General features: G+C 57.0%; 1 long non-coding RNA gene across 1 annotated transcript; it reads right to left on the reverse strand.

The window, feature by feature from the left end:
• Positions 1 to 259: 259 nt before the first annotated feature.
• LOC138844532 (uncharacterized) lies at positions 260 to 3,738 on the reverse strand. Its single transcript, XR_011380439.1, has 2 exons — positions 3,647 to 3,738; positions 260 to 563 (listed from the first exon to the last, which is right to left on the reverse strand). It is a non-coding gene; the product is annotated as an uncharacterized lncRNA (long non-coding RNA).
• Positions 3,739 to 6,989: the final 3,251 nt, after the last annotated feature.

Consider the following 6,989-nt stretch of genomic DNA (forward strand, 5'->3'; position numbering starts at 1 on the left):
TCGCCGCTGCGCCCCGTCTGTTGGTGAACCCATCGATGCCCTTTTCCATTTCAGTCATGGTGCTGTTTTTTGGCAGCACGCTCTGATGAGTCTGTCCTAGCGTCTCCATAGCTCCACTCCCACTGCATCTAGTGCTGCGCTTTGCCCATCCCAGTCCTTAGCGATCACTGCTGCTTAGATTTCCACTCTGATGCTTCTAGATCTTTCCATACCTGATGTTGGTTCTGATGCTTGCTCTGCCTCTGCCTCTTCAAACTACATGGTTTTTTGGTTTTTGTTTTTTTGTTTTTGTCTCTTATTACGCCTTGTAGCTTCTTGTTGAAAGCCAGACATGATGTATCAGGTAGGGGGAAAGAAAGGAATTAGGTTGTTGGTGTGACGTTTCATGCTTACCTGTGTAGAGGTTCAGCTGTTTGCTGCTTACTACAGCTGCCGGGGTTGGAGGCGACAACGTCCCTGGGTGTCCTTGTTGCCACTCCTCTGCTGTCTCCGGAGAATTCTTCTTAGGTAATGTCTGAGCGCCCCCGTTCTCCCCGCTGCGACCCGTCGGCTGTACGGGAGCCCTACAGAGAGACGAGGGAGGGGACATTCTGCAGCCTCGGCCCAGGTGTTTGCAGCGGCAGCTTTTCCCCTGCCTGCGCTGTGGCCTTCAGGAATGCTTCTCAGCTGTGCTGGTTTCCTCGTCCGAGGGGACAGGGAGGCTGGAGGGGGCTCACTTGGCTAACCCTCCACCTGCGGCGCCGGCATCCCATGTGGGTGCCGCGTTCTAGTCCCAGTTGCTCCTCTTCCAGTCCAGCTCTCTGCTGTGGCCCGGGAGTGCAGTGGAGGATGGCCCAGGTGCTTGGGCCCTGCACCCGCATGGGAGACCAGGAGGAAGCACCTGGCTCCTGGCTTCAGATTGGCGCAGTGCGCCGGCCGCAGTGGCCATTTTGAGGGTGAACCAACGGAAGGAAAACCTTTCTCTCTCTCTCTCACTGCCTGTAACTCTACCTGTCAAATAAATAAAAATAAAATAAAATAAACCCTCTGCTTGAATTGTCTGGAGTTTCGGTTTTCCTGACTGGGCGCTGATGTGCTTGGAGGCTGGCGCTGGGAACCACAGCTGGGCACGGAGCCCAGGTCCAGGGTGGGACCTCAGGCCCAGCTGGCGTCTTTAGCACCAGGCCAAATGCTCTCCACATGGACGCTTCATTGTCGACCTACAGTGGCACAGGGTAGCTTTTGCAGCCAGAGGATTTGTCTTCGATTGCATCTTAGATGATTTCTGCTCGCTCTGGAACGGTGGTAAATCAAACGCCGAGCACCCTGATTTACTATGCCGAGCATCCTGATTGATTCACTATGCCTGTTTTCCCCTCCTGCTTTCAGTCTCTCTCTCCTTTTCACTCTGTGCTCTGGGATACTTCCCGGCTTTAGTGTGTGAACAATTTCTGAATGTTTACTTACTTTTTTTGAATATTTAAGCAATCATATTTTTAATTACTAAGCTTCCTTATGAGCTAATTGTTTCTTCTTCATAGTACCCAGTTTTTGTTTTATAGATTTAAAAACTTCCCATAACCCTCTGAAGATACTGTTGAACCCAGGAGGAATCCTCTTCCGACACTGGACTAGGCTTTCCCTAAGGGTTGGTTGTTCACATCCTTGGTGTTTGTCTCCCATCGTCTGCTGTCTCTTGGTCCCTCCCTGCCGAGAGTGACGCCCCAGGCCGAGTGCTCTGGGTGTCCTGTGTGCTGTGTGCCTGTGGTTGGAATAGACCCCCCCAGGACCCCTCCGTGAGTGGGGACGGTGACAGGGAGCATGCAGACTGGGAGCGTGGTTTGGGGATGAGCAGGGGGAGAAGGCCGGTGCACGCCGAATGAGAAAGGCCTTGCTCTGCGCCCGTGGTTCCTCCGTCCTGGCTGGGCCTGGCAGACTGCTGAAAATCCCGATTCCCGGGCCACACGCAGAACCAAGTGAGACGAAATCCCCGGGGGATGGGAGTCCAGAGTTCCCCGGGACTGTGTGAGAAATGCGATTCTTAGGCCCAGCCGCGCTTTCTGGACCAGGAGCCCTGCGGGCTGGACCGATCCGTCCTCATCGACACAGGTCCTCCGGGAGGTTCCGGGTGCTGCTGCCGGCCTGGGAGCGTATTTTGAGCCATTTCTTTAGAACAGCTCTACCCACGTTGGAAGCCCGCCCTTCTCGGGAGGTTTGTGCAATCTCTCTCCACCAGAGCCTTTCCTGGTGGGGGGAGGGGTGCCGAGGCTGGCGGGGAGCAAGAGAGGACCTGCTGGGAGTCCGGCCGCCTCTGCAGCTCACCCACCGCCTGTGCCCCCTGGGGTTCCGGAGGGAGCCGGCGCCCCCACTCCCAGCCTCTGCTGGCGATGTTCTGAGCGGCGGGCGCTGTCTCTCTTTCTCCTCAGCCCTCACCTGTCTGCTCTCCGGGCATCACTGAGCTGGTTCTTCCAGACCTTTCCCCCGCTAAGGACCCCTTCCCAGGCCAGCAGGCGCGAAGCCCCTCTTCTCCCACCGCCGACATCTCTGCGCACCTAGGAGGCTTTCCTGGTCTCCGCAGACTGCTGCTGGCTCGCTGTGTGCAGGCCCCGTGTTTCACTGACAGGGCCACAGTCGACTCTCTCACAACACTATTCCCCCACTTAGGAACCAGAGGCTGTGCGGCTGGGGCCCAGGAGTCCCGGCTGGGGGTGCGAGCTGGGCCACACCTCCCCCAGGAAGCTGCCCAGACCGCACGCAGCGCCCCACCTGGCCCACACGGGAACTGCAATCTTGCACCCACCACCTCTTCTCCCTGGTTAAAAAAAATTTTTTTTTTAAAAAGAATATGTCTTTTAAAAATTAAAGTGAATTGGAGATGATTTTATTCTGAGAGCTTCACAGTAGCTCTTGAGATAAACTAAAGTGACTTTAAATTAGTTTAGTTTTGAGATGCTCTCAATAGCTCTTAGGATATGCATAATTATCTTGGAGCCTCACAAAGCCAGGCTAGAAATCTCCGGCTCAGACTGGAGGAAGATAATCCTGTGCGTGCACATGAGACCTTGCTGAGGCTCCCGCAGGAAGGGAAAGGCGTGGGTGGGAGGGAGAGCCTGCCCCTCCCTCTGCACGAACTGCGGCTGTGCCCCACCCCACCCCACGGGTCACCCAGGAGGGAGGTTTTAAGTGGCAGGTTGTCAAGTCAAGTCAGCCCCTTGTGATGTAGGCAGGCAGAGAGGACAACAATTGATTAGATTTGTGAGCTGGAAGACCCCTACCTGGCCCCGCCTGCATGCCCACCTGCCAATCAGGCTACATGACCACGCCCCTTTGGAAGTGGACAAAAGACCTGAAACATGGCAGGTCCAGCCCCTTTGTCCCTTTTTTTCCCCCTTTGCCCTTTTCCACCATTATGGACCTTGGTTGCCCTTGCTGCCCCGCGCCTTCGGGCCACCGCGTCCTCTGGCCCTCGCTCTCTGCCTTCGCTTTGCTGCCCGTGCTAAGCTGCTTGTAACTGCTCTTAACCAAATGCTCGCTGCATGTGGCTCTAGGCCTGCTCTCTGCTCATTATGGACTCCAGCTTAATTTCCGGACTTTTCTTTCAGCCTTAGATTAAAGCCCTCACTCTCCCATGCATTTCTCTCACTCAATAAAAAGCTTAAAAACTTACCATGCTGCCTGGTCTATGTGAGCCCAAATTCAGAATTCTTCTCTGGATACGTGGCAAGCACCCACACAGCTTGCTAATTTCGGGAAATATTAATAAGCAAATCAGTATCACTTGCTCCGCCCATCCTGCTTGGGGGCGGCCGCTGAGCACCTGCGCTGGGCTGAGCCCGCCCGGCCTTGTGGGGTTCCGCTGCCAAGGGAGCTCTTTCTCTGAGCTTTGTGAGCAGGTGTGGGTGTAAGAGAGCCACCTGCTCCCGGGGCATCCCACCAGGGCAGACAAGCCTGGGACTGAACGTGCCCCTCCGTGTGCCGGGAGGCGGGAGAGGCCCCTGTTCACACTTCTGTGTGATCCACTACGCTGAAGGGGGCGATATGGAGACCGATGGGAGAGGCAGGGGAAAGGGAGCGGAGATGCTGGGCCTTTCCCTCAACTCTAACCAGCGGGGCAGGAGCGGCTGTGGCTTCCTTCCAGCCGAGTGGCTCTGGGCCGGAATCAGCAATTACTTACACATTTAAAGCAGACGCCCTGTGCGTGGAGGCTGCTCTTTGTTAATATTTACGCCGAGCCCATCGGTCGCAGGAAAAACAAGTGTTTATACCAGCGAGGCCAACAAAACACCCAGAGTGCTCAAAGCTGTGTGGCGCCCCCGGGGACGCCCCGCTGCTCGGCTCCCGGCCTCCCGCAGCTGGAGTGGGGCCCACGCCTCTGCCAGGCCACAGGGTGGGGGGGCCACGGCTGTCCCTGGGGTGCAGAGAAAGCTGTAAACATGCAGCTCGGGGTCAGCTGCCCTGCTCCAGGCTCGCGGTTTGCAGGAAACCCAGCCCTGCAGCTGAGCCTGGGCGGTGGCCGCTGACCGGCTGGCTCCTCACTCAGGCAGCTGCTCCCCATGGCCCCTGGCTGGGCTGTCCCCCTAGAAGACATTCTGAGAAACCGAGGCAGGTGCTCCCGGGCAGGACTCTAACCCATGCAGAAACCACGAGCCTGCCTGGTGGTCTTCCAGCTCTGGGGTGCCAGGCTGGACCATCGCCCAGGGGTGACAGGCTAGCCTATTTTCAGAGGCACTAGTGCAGGAGTCTTTTAACAACAACATTCATCCCGGGCCAGGGCCAAGGCCAAATGCACATACTTTAGGCCTTACTGCCCAGAGCCTACTCCCAGCCATCCCATCATCCTCAACACCGTCCCCCAGAGGCCTCCTGGGGCCACACAAGAGACGCTTGGGGCTGCACTGGGTGTGAGATCCCAGGTCAGGACCAGCAACGCTGCGACCTTGAATTCCGATGCTGTCTCACGTGAGGCCGAGAAGCCTGCTTTTTATTGCACCCTCCAGGGCGTTGACTGCGAAGCTGCCCAACCCAAACCCATAACCCTGGCCTCTTCCTGGAATGGCCTGCCCACGCTATGGGTGACCCTGACCCACTGACCACTCTCCAAACCGTTGTTTGCACACCTGGCCATTTATTATAAAGGATGGAATGCTGAGCAGGGATTCCTGCCCTCAGAAACCTGTACAAGCACCTGGCCCTTGTGAAAGTAAGTTTCAGTTTGTTAGAGCCAATGCTTGGGCAGATGTTCAGCCCTGGGTTGTGCAGCATAAATGCGTTTTTATATTACACTGGGCACCAGGATGCTTCGGGTACCAGAGTAGTCCCTTTTTTTTAAGTTTATCCATCTTAAATATTTCAATAGCAGTTTTTTTTTTTTAAGATTGATTCACTTATATGAAAGGCAGAGTTACAGAGAGGCAGAGGCAGAAAGACAGAGAGAGAGAGACGTCTTCCATCCGATGGTTCACTCCCCAATTGGCCACAATGGCTGGAGCTGCGCCGATCCAAAGCCAGGAGCCAGGAGCTTCTTCCAGGTCTCCCATGCGGGTGCAGGGGCCCAAGCACTAGGGCCATCTTCCACTGCTTTCCCAGGCCACAGCAGAGAGCTGGATTGGAAGTGGAACAGCTGGGTCTCGACGGCACCCAAATGGGATGCCGGCACTGCAGGCAGCGGCCTCACCCACTGCACCGCGGCGCCGGCCCCACCGCAGTAGCCCTCGGCCTCTGAGTCTGCAGCACCGTTGTGAAGAGTGGGCACAGGTAGGAGCACCTGCAGGAGTCACAGCGAATGTGAGTGTTCGAGAGCCCCCAGGGCGGTCCCTCGGGCATTCTCACGGGCCGCTGTCATGGCTGTTGCTGCGGTTCACCTGGGCTTTGTCTCCTCACAGGCTCACGTTGGAGTTCAAACCCCACTGCGAGATGGAAGAGGGCGGAAACGTGATCCCCCACGGTGTCAGCGCTGGGGCCCTTGGGCTGTAATAGGGCTGATAAAGCCATCAGGTAGCAGGGCTCATGCGGAATTCTGATGGCTTCAAAAGCAGAGGGAAGGACACACAAACACAGTCGGGCACACGCGCCCCAGTCCCTGGCCACGTGGTGCCTGGGGCCACCTCGGGCCTCTGGCAGCAAGAAGACCCCCAGCAGACTGCACCTCCAGAATCAGGAGCCAAACTAACCTCTCTGCCTTCCAGCCCCGCAGGCTGCGCCATTGTGTTCTTATCAAGTGGGCGAATCCAGTGTCCAGCACTGGACCCGCACCAGGACCCTAAAGGGTCCAGAATATCTCATCCTCACCGTGCAGGGAGAAATCCTCACCCCAGCAAGCACAGCGGCTTCAGGTTCACCTTCCACTCCGCAGCGGCCAGGCAGGGGCCGGCAGGTGCCCACAGCAGCACAGACCATGCCCCGGCCACACATTCTGGGGTCAGCACCTCTGGGGTCCTGGCCATTTCCCCAGAGTGATTCTGCAGCCAGTCACCCACTGGTCACTTGATCTCTTTTAATGCATTTGTCTTCCTGTGATTCACTGGCTTGCTTTGACAGGCACAGCTCCAGGGTGTGACCCTGGTTGCACAGTCTGGGGGCCGCCTCCTGTCCCCACGGTGCTCTCAATGCAACCCTGGCCAACTCGGAGTGATGCTCAATGTCCAGCAGCTGTACCCAGGTCAGGCACTGCAAGCCCTGCCCTCCCGAACCCCTCCTTCCTCTTGTACATTCTGATGACCTCAAGTGTCCCCAAATCACACACGGCAATCGAGAGCCGGCAGCAGGTGCTCCTGCCCTCCTGCTGTCAGTCACAGTGGCCAGAACAGGTCAGCAAGTCTGGGGTGCAGAATAACGCAGGGCTTTCTCCCTTTCCTTTCCCAGAGGTCATGGAGGGCACGCACAGCTTCCCTGCATCAGGAGCCGCAAGCTCACCTGAGCGACTGCACACTCTCGGTGTCCACGGGGTGACGATGCCCCTGGCCGAGCCTCGTGCAACAAGGAATTGTGGCAAGGACAGGGCAGCCTCGGGA

Source organism: Oryctolagus cuniculus, chromosome 12, assembly GCF_964237555.1.
Source record: "Oryctolagus cuniculus chromosome 12, mOryCun1.1, whole genome shotgun sequence".
NCBI classification, from domain to species: Eukaryota; Metazoa; Chordata; class Mammalia; order Lagomorpha; family Leporidae; genus Oryctolagus; species Oryctolagus cuniculus.